We start from the raw sequence: 13,885 nt of genomic DNA, 5'->3' as shown, positions 1-13,885 counted from the left end.
GTGCCGAATTTCGGCGAAAAAAAATGCCAAAAAAGGCTTTTTCTAGAGACAAAATAGTGCATTTATATGCGTTTTATATTACCAGTAACCATCCACCCATCTCCATGTGCATGTCATTGACACACACAATAGCCAGCCTAAATAATGCAACCACAAAACGTCGCATCAGCTTTAGTGCACGAGCTGCAGGCCCTCCGATTGGTCGGCCGATGACGCGTCACATCCTCTAACCTAACAGGGTAATGAACCGGTAGTGATTTAATAGTGGTCACGTGTCATATTGAATCAATACATTACATCCCCTTCCTGGTGGATTTTAACTGAATCAGCTTCCTTATAGTCACTGGATAACCATTGATATTGGTTTCACACAAAATTACACGAATAATTAACGCAATAACATCAACTTTGGACTATTTGCTCAAACACAAATTACTGTCTTAGAGCCTGATGCTCATACAGATTAACGCTGAAGGTTAACTCATCCACTAGTCTACAATCATAAACTGGAGATTAGATTTCACAAATTGCTGTAAGCTATCCGCTTTCACAACATTCTCATCCACTACAGTCAAACTCTAAAGATCAAGTCTCTCTGGAGCCTTCCTCATCCGGGTTGATCGCCTTAGGGGAATAGGAGGTGATGACCTATCTATATCAAAAGGTGACGTCTGAGGGTTCACAGTCAACTTCAATGGGGTGTCTATGGGCCGCGGAATGTTATCAGCTCGTGGTAACTGATTACGCATTAAATGGGACTGCGGAACAGCCCGATCAACACCAAACCGATCTTTTTGTTTTATGGGCTACTTTTTCGTTGCACGTTGAACTGAATGCATGTTAACATTTTATTACATTGGATTATATTAGACCATTAATGTGATATTGTTGGTGCTATATATTGTATAATAATTTTGTGTCATGATTTATTAATATGTTTGTAATATTTGTAATTTTGTATCCTGCATGTAATAACTTCTGTGTTTATATTTAATGTACCTTTGATTGTTAAAATCACTGCGACCGTGAAAACTAGCTCAACATTCACCGTACCCCAGGTACAACGTGATAGTCGCATTACCGGTCTTTGGTAGTCTTTTACATCGATCGTAATTCGTAAACAACATACTGTACTGAGCGCCGTGCTGTGGAAAATAAACACCTTTTCACAAACCGTATCGGTCGAAGACTAGTCATACTGAAGCAAGCGATTAGAATCAGTTGATTATTACAGAGCTGATTCGTATAGCGCTGTAACATGCAAGCAAAAGCCGATACCTTCATTCCCTCTCCCACTATGCATTGTGCGTTTATTTACGATAGCTGTAGATCTAAATTAATTCCTGTAAAACGGAAAGCTCGCCGAAAGTGAGGTGAAAATGTTAATTCTGTATGCTGCTCCTAGAACAGAAATTTTGCAGATGAGGGCGACGCTGAAGAAAATGGTCCCACCAAAGAATTGGGTTTAGAGGATTTTAGGGGGCTATTTGGGCTCCGCCGAGGGCGAAATCGCCCGTCGCCCCCGGTTATTTCTGACACTGGTCAGTAGGTTTCACATATCTGGCTGAATCAGCATGGAATTTCATTTTCAGCTTCTGTTGAGTGTCCCATATGCGTACAGTGTCACTGATAGGGTCATGTTCTACAATCTGGGGTAGTTTGGTTTTGATCACACGGTTCAGGAACAATTTAGCAGGTGCAGCGTCTGTTGTAGAGTGATCGAGGAGTACATCCGTAAGTTCTAAGAAAACCTTTTAGGGCCTTTCTCCAGTTGACTCCTTCGACTTTCGCGATTTTCACATGCTTTTCCAGCGTTCTGACAAAACGTTCTACTTGGCTCTAGGCCACAAAGGGGTCACTTTGCGATGCCTAGAACCCATCGTTTCTGCGAACTTGGCAAACTCCTCTCCGTTGAAAGGAGGTCCGTTATCAGATTTCACGGTCTCTGGTGTCCCAAATGTTTCGAAGATTTCATCTAACTTTAGAACTACAGCTGCTGCTGCAGTTGATCGCACAGGTACCACAAATGGGAAACGTGAATAATCGTCTATGAACAGCATCACTGTTTCCCCTTCGATGTGTGCGAAATCAACACTGGTAAGTTCAAACACCTTTCCAGGTAGCATGGTTGGTTTCAACGGTTCACGGTTGGATACTGGTGTGGCAATTTGGCATGATAGACACGATGTGACTTTTCGTTCTATCAGAGCTATCAGTTCTATCAGTTCTATTCGTTCTCATAAGAGCCTTAGTTTTCACAATACCAAGATGTCCCTCATGTGCAATGTCTACCGTTCTCTCCTGAAGTTGTGCAAGTATGACGATATGATTAGACTTTAAAAGCACAGTTTGATCTGCTGTGCATGTCAACTCAGTTTTGATTTTCTCGTATCTCGACAGTTCAGAAACACTGACACCAGGGGAAGGTTTGTACCACTGCCCTGATTTCATGCACATGATAACTGCCTGTATAACGGGATCACTCGCTGTTGCAGCTTCAATTTTGCTTAGAGTCATTGCTTTGGCACAGCATTGCGTACTATGTATGCAATGTGACCGTCAGTTCTCTCGTCTACACCCTCAAGCGTAGATGTAGCAGGTGTACTGCTCGGCTGTCTCGAACCGTAGTCTGCCGGGTTGTTGTCACCTGGTTCATAATCAACGTGAAATCGATACCTCTACAGGTCCATTAGCCAACGATAGCTCTGCAGGTCCATTAGCCAACGATACCTCTGCAGGTCCATTAGCCAACGATAGCTCTGCAGGTCCATTAGCCATCGATAGCTCTGCAGGTCCATTAGCCAACGATACCTCTGCAGGTCCATTAACCATCGATAGCTCTGCAGGTCCATTAGCCAACGCTACCTCTGCAGGTCCATTAACCATCGATAGCTCTGCAGGTCCATTAGCCAACGATACCTCTGCAGGTCCATTAGCCATCGATAGCTCTGCAGGTCCATTAGCCAATGCTCGATTCTTGCGGACGGTTTTGATGAGAGGTTATTGAACAACGACACAAGTGGTTAATGGTGTGTCACGACTCTGAAGTCCTTGCCATATACATACCGGTGAAAACGCTTCACTGCCCAGTAGATTGCCAACGCTTCACGATCAATCTGGGGATAGCGGGATTCAGTAGCAGTAAGTGGATAGCTAGCGTACTACAATGGCACAAGATTTCCATCTACACCCTTCTGGGTGAGCACAGCTCCAAATCCAATTCAACTTCTATCTGTATAGATTACAGTTTCCTTTTCAGGATCAAAGTAACAGGGGTCAAGGGTCGTCTCAGCAGATAAAGCATTCTTGAGATTCGTGAACGCAGTATCTTCTTCCTCTGTCCATCTCCAAGGTTCATCCTTGTGTGTCAACCTTCGAAGAGGACGTGTGATGGTGGCAAAATCCCTGATGTAGCGTGAACAAATCACTGCAGAACTCAGTAAGCTCCGTACTTGAGTGACGGTGTTGGGCGATTTCAATGTCTGAATCTCACTGACTTTCTTGGGGTCTGGTGAGATACCTTCACCACTGAAGATATGTCCAAAACACAACATGCTTGGTACACGAACTTGACACTTCAACAGGTTCACACGCAAGTTGCTCTCAGTCAGTCGCTGTAACACCATTCAAAGATGCCGGTCGTGTTCTTTCATGTTTCTTCCCCCCACATAGATGTCATCACTGATATTCTTGACACCTGGTATGCCACTGATGACGTCACTGACAATCTTCTGAAAGATTTCAGCTGAACATGACATACCAAAGTTCAAACGTTTATAACGCCATAATCCGACATGAGTCGAGAACGTGGTGAGATGGCGTGAGTCTGGATGTAACATGATCTGGTGGTAGCCTTGCCTTAGGTCAACCTTACTAAACACTTCAGGTCAGCTACAATGTCATCAATGGTAGGTATGACATGACGTTCACGACTTATTGCTTGATTGACTGCACGCATGTCGACACAGATGCGTATCTCGTCACCTGTTGGCTTTGGAACGACAACTATAGGTGATATCCAAGGTGTTGGACCTTCAGCTCGTTCTATTATGTCAGCCCTTTAAAGTTCATCCAGTTTCTGTTCGACTTTCTTTCTGACGTGAAAAGAAATACGTCGATGAGGTTGTGCTACTGGTTTGATCGATTCATCGACAACAACCTTGACAGGATCACATTTGCATGTTCCCATCCCAGCGGTCACTGTGGGGAATTCACTCATAATGTCTGTGTCAGGATGCGATTTTGGTTCAGACACACTGTTGACCGATGTGATCAGGTTTAACTTCTGAGACGCTTTCCAACTCAAAAGCGAACTGCTTGGTCCATTCACCACGAAGAATGTCTCTCTGCAAGTATACTGACCATTCGATGCATCAGCTTGGAATTTCCCAAGTAGATTGAATGGTTCTGCTGACATGTATGGGTACACTCTCGAATTTGAGTGTGTAAGCTTCGGCTTGTTCTTTACTGCGAGATAATCTGTCTCGTTCAAAACATTCACCGATGCCCCAGAATCAGCTATTACTCGCACTGGTGTGCCAGCAAGACGAAATGTATACCCGTCATCATCAATGTTATTATCACTAAAATCACACTTGACAGCCGAATTTTCAGATCGCCTGTCTTTTATCTCAGATGCGTTCCCTATCTCTATTGCACGCGCTCGGTGTCTGATTGGTCTGTCTCGCCCGTGCTGACTGATTTGTCCCTGTGATTGTGCAGCTGGGTTTCCTCGACACATCCTTATGACAAGTTTTCCCTCGAGCAGGACACTGTTCTTTGTGTGGATACAAGCCGCCGCAAAGTCCACATGTGGTGTTTTGCTATTTGTCAGGCTTCACTTGACGTCTGCTGTGATAATTGGCACTAGGCATGTGTTTGTTTTCCTGATGAAACGGTTTGCTGTTCACTGCATGTGACGTCTCTCGATCCATTTCTTGAGAATGTTCATCTGCAGTTTCCATCGCGCGAGCCGTTTTTAAAAGTTGCTCTAAGGTTAAGCCTTGTTCTATTGCTTTCCTCCGTAGGCGCGAGCTTGAAGTGCCTTGTATAATTTGTCGTCTGATCTCGACATTGTTGTCTTGAAAACCACACTTCTTAGCCAGGATCTGCAGTCTAGTGTGAAATTCTGTCACTGATTCACTAGTTCTCTGTGTTTCTTTGCGAAAAGAATACACATGGTGGTCTGTACACCTTTGAGGTTCGATGTAGTCGGCCATCGCTTTTATGGTTCGGTCGTATATGTTTGTATCCTCATGTTCACCAGCGGCTGGTTCTGGTATGATTAATGTATCGATAATGTCACATGCTTCCTCACCTATATAGTGCACAGGCCTCGACGCTTATTTTCAGATCTGGTTGTCCTGTCGGGCAACAAGATGCAATTTTTACTGTCCGAATTTTGATTTTACTTGTCCAAAATTTACTTGTGCAATCTATGAGCCATTAATGTCCTCTTTTGGTTCAGTGCATATCATATTATCAGGAGTGTATAATATAGAGATCTATGTTATATAAATAGATATATATATATATATATATACATATATAACATATATAGATAGATGTAGATATATATATATATTGTACACTCCTGATATTTTTGCCAGTATTCCCTGCGTGCATATAGGCTCGCACATACCTAGGCATGTGTCTGCGCGCGCGTTTGCATGCGTGCGTGCGTATTACACTTACAGTATATATACCGTATTTACTTGTGTATAAACTGCGCTTTTTGTACACAACTTCAATAAAAAAAATCAGGGGGTGCGACTTATAGACAAGGCTAAGAAATCTTGTTAATGTACCAATGTTTGTACCAACTTTTCAATGCAAAATATGGGGTGAGACTGATAATATACATGAATTATACTTATACACAAGTAAATACAGTACATGTAAAATTGTAATGAAATTCACACGTTTATGTTTGCATGCTGGCACGCTCATTGTGTGTCATTACCGATTGCAGCTTTTTTCTCAATCACAGGAAAAACCTACATATTCAGTAATTAATATGCCCCAACCGACTTATAAAAAATCGTACCCCCACCCCAGTACATAAATCAATGCCGCCCTGGCCAGGGAGGTACGCATTGCCGCTCTGAATAAATCTGTAATGGTAACAGTGGGTGTCGTGGGCTGCTTTTTTCAGGAACCTTTGAAAACGTTTGAAGTGAGAATGTGGTGCGATAGCGCCCTGGCTCAGAGGATGTTAAGAATATTAAACAACTAGAATTTTTCAGTTGTCTGATCGGGCAACTAGGCAAGAGAATAACTTGTCCGACATAGACTTTCACTTGTCCCGGGCAATCGGACAACCGTTAGTGTCGAGGGCTGGTGCAGGAACATAGCCTTACGCCTTTCAGGATCTGTGACCGCCATGGCTGTGAACATGTTGCCAAGTCTCTTCACATATTTCTCAAACCGGGTAGGTGCGGTTTCTCGAGGGTGCATTTCAAATTCAGCAAACGATGGTAAGCTGATCGCCATTTTGAGAAATATGCGCGCTCCGTTTCGTCACCCGGTGTGGATCAACGAAATCGGAAATACCGATGGTTGGTAGTACGACAGTTTCTTCTATTCACGCCTACTTATCGTGTGTGTTCATGATCCGATCCTTGTCGCCATTTGTGATGTATTCACATAGATTTATTGTGAAATAAACGCAAGTATAACAAACACAACGGACAATGCAATGGCATCATTACTCTGGTCCTTCGCTATCCTTCCCGCTCTATCCTCAGGGGAGAACAACTAGCGCCATCTAGTATGGGCAATATTAATATAATGAATCAATACATTACAAATATGATAACGAACTTACTTGGTCTTTCTGCCTTCATGACATCAATGCCAATGCAACTGTTGACGGCCCCATTTCTGATGCCAGCACAGTATAGTCACCCTGGTGAGCAATATTGAAACTAATGCGATGGTCCTCGGTATCCTCCAGAATTGGTTTCCCCTTTTCGGTTCTCACCAGTTTCACTTTTTGCCATGGAATATCGAGCTTCTCAGCAATGACTTTGCGCAGCAGCAATCGTCCAACCTGCATAGAGGTTTGTGTGTGGTTAAAAAAAAACCTAATTGAATGCCGATGTGGAGAACTTTAAAGATGCGATTATAGAATTTTATAATTTTGAATATATGACAGGTATAGTTGTAGATTGAACATATGAATTATACCATTTATTAAATTAAATGGGCATAATACTAACGATGTAAAATTCATGCACAATGATCACAATCCATAGGTGGGCTATTTCACGTAGTGATAATTCTCAAACCAGAATCAATAATTTATCAAGCCACTAATGAAGAATCTACTTTACACTCAGAGCAGACATGGTAATTATCTGATTCTGCCATGTCTGTATAATTACTAAAGTATTGCAAAATTCACATTTTGTGAGCACCTAGTCTATCATGAATTAATGTAGGATACTAACTAGTGCGGCTTTGACATCTTTACGGAAAACAAATTTGTGTATTCTTTGGTTCTCTTCCAATTGAACAGACTGTGCAGCTAGTAGCCATTCTTCCCTCAACGGTTTCCATTTTCCAATATTAAATGCCCATTGGATACTTCCCATTGTCCGCCTAACCATGACAATGTGGCTGATAACACCATCTGCAATTTTAAATTCACATAGTGTAACATATCTGTAACATAGTGTCAGTGAAGTCTTAATAGTTTCAGCTTGAACAAACTGTATCAATTTAAAAAAATGATTTAAATTAAATTGATTTTTTGCCATTTTAAATGTATATAGTGCCACATATCTGTAACATAGTCAACTCTTTATAGTTTCAGCTTGAACAGAACTGTACCCTTTAAAAAAATTCGACCTAAATGATATAAATACCATGCCTGGACCCTGGTATGTATAACATAAACCCTACCTCAATATATGTACTAAGTACTTTACAAAAAATACCGCAACCCTGGTTAATAGCTAGGGCTAGCTACAACCCAGTCAATCTTGTATTTCACTGTAGTATAGCACCCTAAGAATTTCACATCTGTAAAGGGAATATTATTTACGATGTAGTCTTGGGGTTTCTCTGGTAATTGCCTTTAACAAGCATAAATATATTAAACCAATCTGCTACTTCAATTTTGACTGCATTATGTTACCAGGAGTGAATAATAATAGATTATTATTAGTAGTATATTTACAATCTATTATTATTCACTCCTGATGTTACTATAGAGCAGTGGTCATGGTGGTTGTGGAGAGGTTAGCGTGCCTAACTTTCGTATCAAGTGATGCAGTCAGTGCAGTGCAGTGTTGTAGGCCTCGAGGCCAGTCTTGGCCTCGAGACCGGCCTCGAGACCGTTTTCATTGGTCTCGATCTCGGTCTTGGCCTCGGAGTGCAATGACTCGGACTCGGACTCGGACTCGAGCCCTCCGGACTCGAGGACTCGGGTCGAGGCCGGCTCGAGGCCACTATATACATAGTACACAAATGTACATATTGTAATTAACACGCAGTTTACAAGAATTTAAAACTAAAACTCCTAGGTTTTCTAGATACACGGCCTAATCTTGTAACGTTTTCAATGGCTCGATTAAGATTCTTGTCCCTAATTTGGTTTGAATCTGCTGTCACTTCGTCCCTTTGCGCTTTTTCCCTTTTTCCCTGTTTTCGATTTTTTCCCTGTTTTTTATCAAAACTGCGACTTGACTCAGCGACTCGGACTCGCGGGTTGGCTGTAGGACTCGACTCGGACTCGTGGTGCGGGCTCGGGACTCGGACTCGGACTCGGGGGGTGCGAACTCGACTACAACACTGATGCAGTATCTATTTACAAGGCAGAACAAACCTGGCTTTCAACATTACGAAACATGAGTATATCTCTCATGGCTTGGAGGACTATATAAACTTGGAATCCCTTCAATTCTCTGCTAATGAGGGAAACACATGAAAATACATCCAGATGAGACGGATACCAGAGAAGTGTGGCCGAAAGGAGGTGTTGATCCTAACCGCTGAGCGCGGATCTTGCGCGCAGTTTCGCAGCAAGGCGCACGCAACCGCGTGAACGTCCTACGAAAGTATGCAGCGCTGGCAGCTATGGATCCGTGCGTCAAATGCATAGGCCGGCGCACAGTTCCATAGCTGCCAGCGAACAGTCCGGAATTTTAGCGGAGGACACAGAGGGCAGAGATTTGGGACGTGGGAGGAACTCGCGACTTAGATGGGGGGTCGTACAGATAGGGGGGCGAGAGCGAAGCTTTTGATTTCGCGGTGGTTCCATTTCCGTGTTGTCTTAGGCATTTTCACTATAAGTTGTACAGCGCCCCATGACGCCTGTCCTATGTAACACTTGATATGTGGACATCAGAGGGATCGCACCGTGATTGCATGAAGAAATGGATGACGACGTTGTACGAGAGAGTATGCACATTATGTGGCTATTCGTAACATCGAACTGATTCCTCTGCCTATTGCTCTGCTCTGTGCTGCTACAGAACGTCATGATAGCAGTGTCTACGTCGTGTTGAAGGGAACTGTCACACAACACCACCTAACCATCTACTTTATCCACCAACAAAACCAAACTCACAACTCGAACTGTGTTTTGTATATGGTACAGGGTCTCCAACCCTGTGAACTCCAAATGCGGAATGTTCCCACAGTGATCAGTAACTAGTGGCTTATTCCAAAATTGATGGACAGGAGGGGGGCAAAATATACCTTGGCTGCCGCAGGCAGGCCCGCGTGCCGTAGGCATGCCAGCGCTAGGGGGTCTGGGGGCATGCCCCCCCAGAAAATTTTGAAATATTTAAGCCATTTTCCTGCAATCTGAGGCATACTGTGAGCCATATTCTCATGTCTGATAACACTATCTCAACCCTAGACTCTACCCTACAACCCTTGTCTGATTAGCAGACAAACTATGCGACACCTTGCAGACAGCGCCTGTCTGACTAGGCTATTCCATTTACCTTAGACATGCCAGATACAAAATGCCTGAAAAAAAACAATGTGTCCAAGCGAACAATGCGAACAATCAGTGCAAATTTTGTACAGTGCAACTGAAATGAGGAATATAACCTTGCCGCTGCAGAATGCGGAAATTAAGCCTAGAAATCGTAATGATTCCGCAGAATGAGGAATGGTTGGAGACCCTGTATGGTGTTGGGGGTTAGTTGTATATATACTGCAGTATATATGCAGTGTCAATACTGATGCTTCCCATTGCGCAGCACATCAGCCAGCTGTACATGAGCCGACAAAGGCAAAGTCTGCTGAAGCAGTTACAAGTATAACACACAAAGAAACCATCGAACCATCAAGAACACGGGTCAACAGCGGTATTTCCTTACTGCTTATAAGGCTGGTGAGGTAAATGGAATGAACGGTTACAAATACATCGCAATATATGCTGTTATATGCTAGAACTCTATATGCTTTACATTGCACGGTCGTTCAATTGTCAGACATTGCGCGACAACATGCCCCACCAGGAAAATCAGGACACAGAAATAATGTATACGGAAGAATACCCAATACGTCATCATTGACTAACCGCATACTTCAGCACCCGCGAAATGGTCCGTCAAGGCAGATGTCAAGTACCACACAAATATCGTCAATGTTGTATAGAGTTACAGCCACCTGCAAACAAAAGATGAATTACAACAAATGAACACCATTTCTCAGCTTTGTGCAATATGGACTCAATGAACAGAAGGCTATTTAAAATCAAATGTTACATATACCACTCACAGTAACATTATCATGCTGCTCATGCTGTGTGCAGATAGGCTAGTTCCCATTTCAGTTTCTCTTTCCAGTTTGGGGAGTTATAGCTAGACTGGTACCCGTTCGCCACCTTCATTCTGGCAAGTATCCTTTGCTACACTGAAATTAGTTAGTGTAGCGTGTGGAACTGTCGACCGGGTACGAGTCTAGGTTATAGCCGGCTGAGCCATTGATCATCATTTTGCATCACTCGGTACACAACGGTCGGGTATATAATACCTTCGTATAATATATCATTCGACACTATACTATTATTTGCGCTAACAAATGTTAACAAATCTCTATCGTTCAACGGCAATGCCAACTGTCAAGAACAACATTATATATGTAACAACTAGACGATGACTAGGCCTATTTCAATGTTGTCTCACCGATGGAAAGTAATCTTTCGTGCTTTTCACTCCTCACATGGAACAACCTTACACTTGTATGCACTACAACAGCGTGGCATGATATATCGATGGATGCAAGATCGATGGCTATGTATGAATGCGAAACTATATATGCTCTATGCTCTATGCAGAGGGCTATGCTATATATACATGCTCGAACTATTACGTCATCATCGGAAACATCAGACCATCGGGGGTACTAAGATGGATACGATAAGTTGAAGCGCACGTCACGATTGCAGGTAGACTGGTACAGACCTTCACTCCGCCAAGTATCCTTCGCTACACTCAACTTATAGTTAGTGCAACGTGTGGAACTCTCCACCGCGCAGCAGTCTAAGCTCAATGGCCGACCCTTGTGTGGAAAAATACCATGAAAATGCCTCGTACAGGGCCTCGTCGCGCCATCTATAGGTAGCCATATGTACGAGAATAATTTCACAGCGTGAAACGGAAGAAATGCAAACTTGCTTTTCTAGAGGAAAACGAAACGCGCCAACCAGCAAACGAGCAATTACGAGCATTTGTATTAAATCTCTACCTACGTGCATAGTGAAAAGGCTTGTGGAATCGCCACAACTGCTCAATTGACCGATTATACCGCTTTATCCTATACCCAAAGGGCACTGTCGAAACAGTGTTCTAAACAGGGCAGCGAATACTATAAAATTTGCCGCTCTGCGGCGTTGTTCGCGCTTTGCGCGGATATCCGGCTGCAGATTGTCCAGTGGCTTAATTAACTAGGGTATGGCAGGTATAGCACGTGCCCTGGGCACCACTTGGAGGGGGCGCCACTGAGCAATTTCTGTTAAAGTCAGACAAGCTATCCTCAGATAGTGAAAAAAAATTTTTTTCAGATGTACACGCTAAAAACAGATTCTTGATGGCAGACAGGACAATTACCAGATCTGAAAATAAGCGTCCATGCCTGAGTTAGCTATTCAGTTGGCAGATAGATTAACTTATTAACCACATTACGTTGACTTACGTTACAGTGACAGAGACTGAGTAGTTCAACCATCAGCAATTTGAAGTTTATGTTTCTCTTTTTTAAGTATTTTAGTCTTTGGTGTCCCCAAAGATAAAAATACTAAACTCAAAAGTGATATTTTTGTGATGAATGCTGTCGCAGAGTGCAGGAAATTGCATCTAAGAGGTGTAATATTTTTTTTTATTCCAGGGGAGTACCCCCAGACCTCCCTAATCTGGACTACCAGGAACCCCTTCCAAACCAACCCCCCTAGCAGCTGCACTGCTCGGCTGCTACCTGCAGCAGCAGACAGTCGCCTACCTTGGTAGTTTAGCCTGCTACTTTATAAACCTGTGACAAGCCTGGGCCAATATATAAGTCAATATAGGATATTGGTCTAATATAGGCAAAGCAATACTAAATTGTAAAAAGTGCCGCAAAGCGACAGCGCTACCTGACGGCAGGTGTTTTGATGCTAAACTCACTGGCAAACGAATGAAGAGCACCCTCCCATCGCTGCGTTCGCGCTCAGAGCATATATTTAGGATACTACTAATACAGATCTAAAATCTATGATAGCTAGGCTTTGCTATACCGGTAGTACAGTAATAAAGATACAGCTGCGTAACTTTAATGAATTCGCTATATATTAACATGTCATCATGGATATGCGTCGAGCGCGAGCGTAGTGGTGGTGGTGGGGGGAGAGTAGGGAGAGGGGGGCGGTGGAGGGGCTCTAAAGGCAAAAGGCAGTTGAGCGGCTTAAATGAGTGGCGTGGCAAGTGTGCACAATAATCACCAGATGCGCACAGCCTGCGTGGCGGTGATAACGGGGCTGCGACTGCCATTGAGTTTGCTACACCCCAATCCAAGTATAGGGTTCAGCTGCGGCGAGAATTTCGCTCAGGCTTGTGAGTCTAAGAGGGCAGTAATAGGCGGGGGCCGTTGATTATAACAAAGTTGACGATGGCTAGGCAGTAACTGGCACCGTCTGATCGTTAATAAGTACAGTTAGGCGCTAATAGTCAAGACCGGCGTATTAGTTTGTCAAGTATACTGCTAATGGTATAAGGAATCGTCGCCGTAATTGAGACATCGGCGGTCCAATCTGGTAATGCCGTTGGCGCCAGCCGCGGGTCTAAATTGGTGTGGTGGCAAGCGCAAAATAGGCGGCTCCGAATTGCGGGATCTCAGGGCCAAGCGTAACACTGTGGCTTAGCAACAACCCCGGGGTGTTTGTTGTTTTTAGGCAGTAATATTGTTTGTGCGGGCCGGGGATGCTTATATAACGAGCTAATGAGGCTAGTAGATGGTATACTCTGGGTGTATTCTGCGGCAGGCAGCTGAGTAATAGCCAAGGGTGGGGCTAGATGACAGCGGGTACCCAGGGCCGCGTCTTCCTAGATGTTGCAAGACACACGGTTATTCGGTTTGAGCTAATATACGCTAAATAAGCGGCGTAGTGGCGCGGCCGTGGCCTTTCCATGTTTATAGGTGCTGTGGGCGGCGTGTTAGTCCGCGATCCTCATAGCGTTGGCCCCAACAGCAGGGCCTACTTCATTATCGAGCGAGACGGCGTCGCGTGGGATTGCGTCACATGGATTTGCCACGTTCATGGGTACACTCTAGAGCTAAGCTGTTCACGTATGGCAGTTACGGTAGCTGTAGCTAGCTCGGTGAGCATATGCGTATAGGCGCGGAGCGAAAATTGCTATGCGTGGCGGGCGATGCGTTTTTGCATGGCGTG

At 43.9% G+C, this 13,885-nt stretch overlaps 1 protein-coding gene across 1 annotated transcript in view; it reads right to left on the bottom strand.

Moving 5' to 3' along the window:
- Window positions 1–7,560, bottom strand: part of LOC106805761 (L-aminoadipate-semialdehyde dehydrogenase-phosphopantetheinyl transferase-like) — a 10,226-nt gene extending 2,666 nt beyond the window's left edge. The window contains exons 1-2 of the mRNA XM_014807475.1: window positions 7,452–7,560; window positions 6,827–7,051 (exon numbers count right to left, since the gene is read on the bottom strand). The gene's annotated coding sequence lies outside the window, so the exon portion shown is untranslated. The remainder of the gene's footprint in view (window positions 1–6,826; window positions 7,052–7,451) is intronic.
- Between the last annotated feature and the right edge of the window lie 6,325 nt (window positions 7,561–13,885).

The sequence above is a fragment of the Priapulus caudatus genome, unplaced genomic scaffold (assembly GCF_000485595.1).
Source record: "Priapulus caudatus unplaced genomic scaffold, Priapulus_caudatus-5.0.1 Scaffold126, whole genome shotgun sequence".
NCBI classification, from domain to species: domain Eukaryota; kingdom Metazoa; phylum Priapulida; class Priapulimorpha; order Priapulimorphida; family Priapulidae; genus Priapulus; species Priapulus caudatus.
This window is presented reverse-complemented; position numbering and strand designations above follow the sequence as displayed.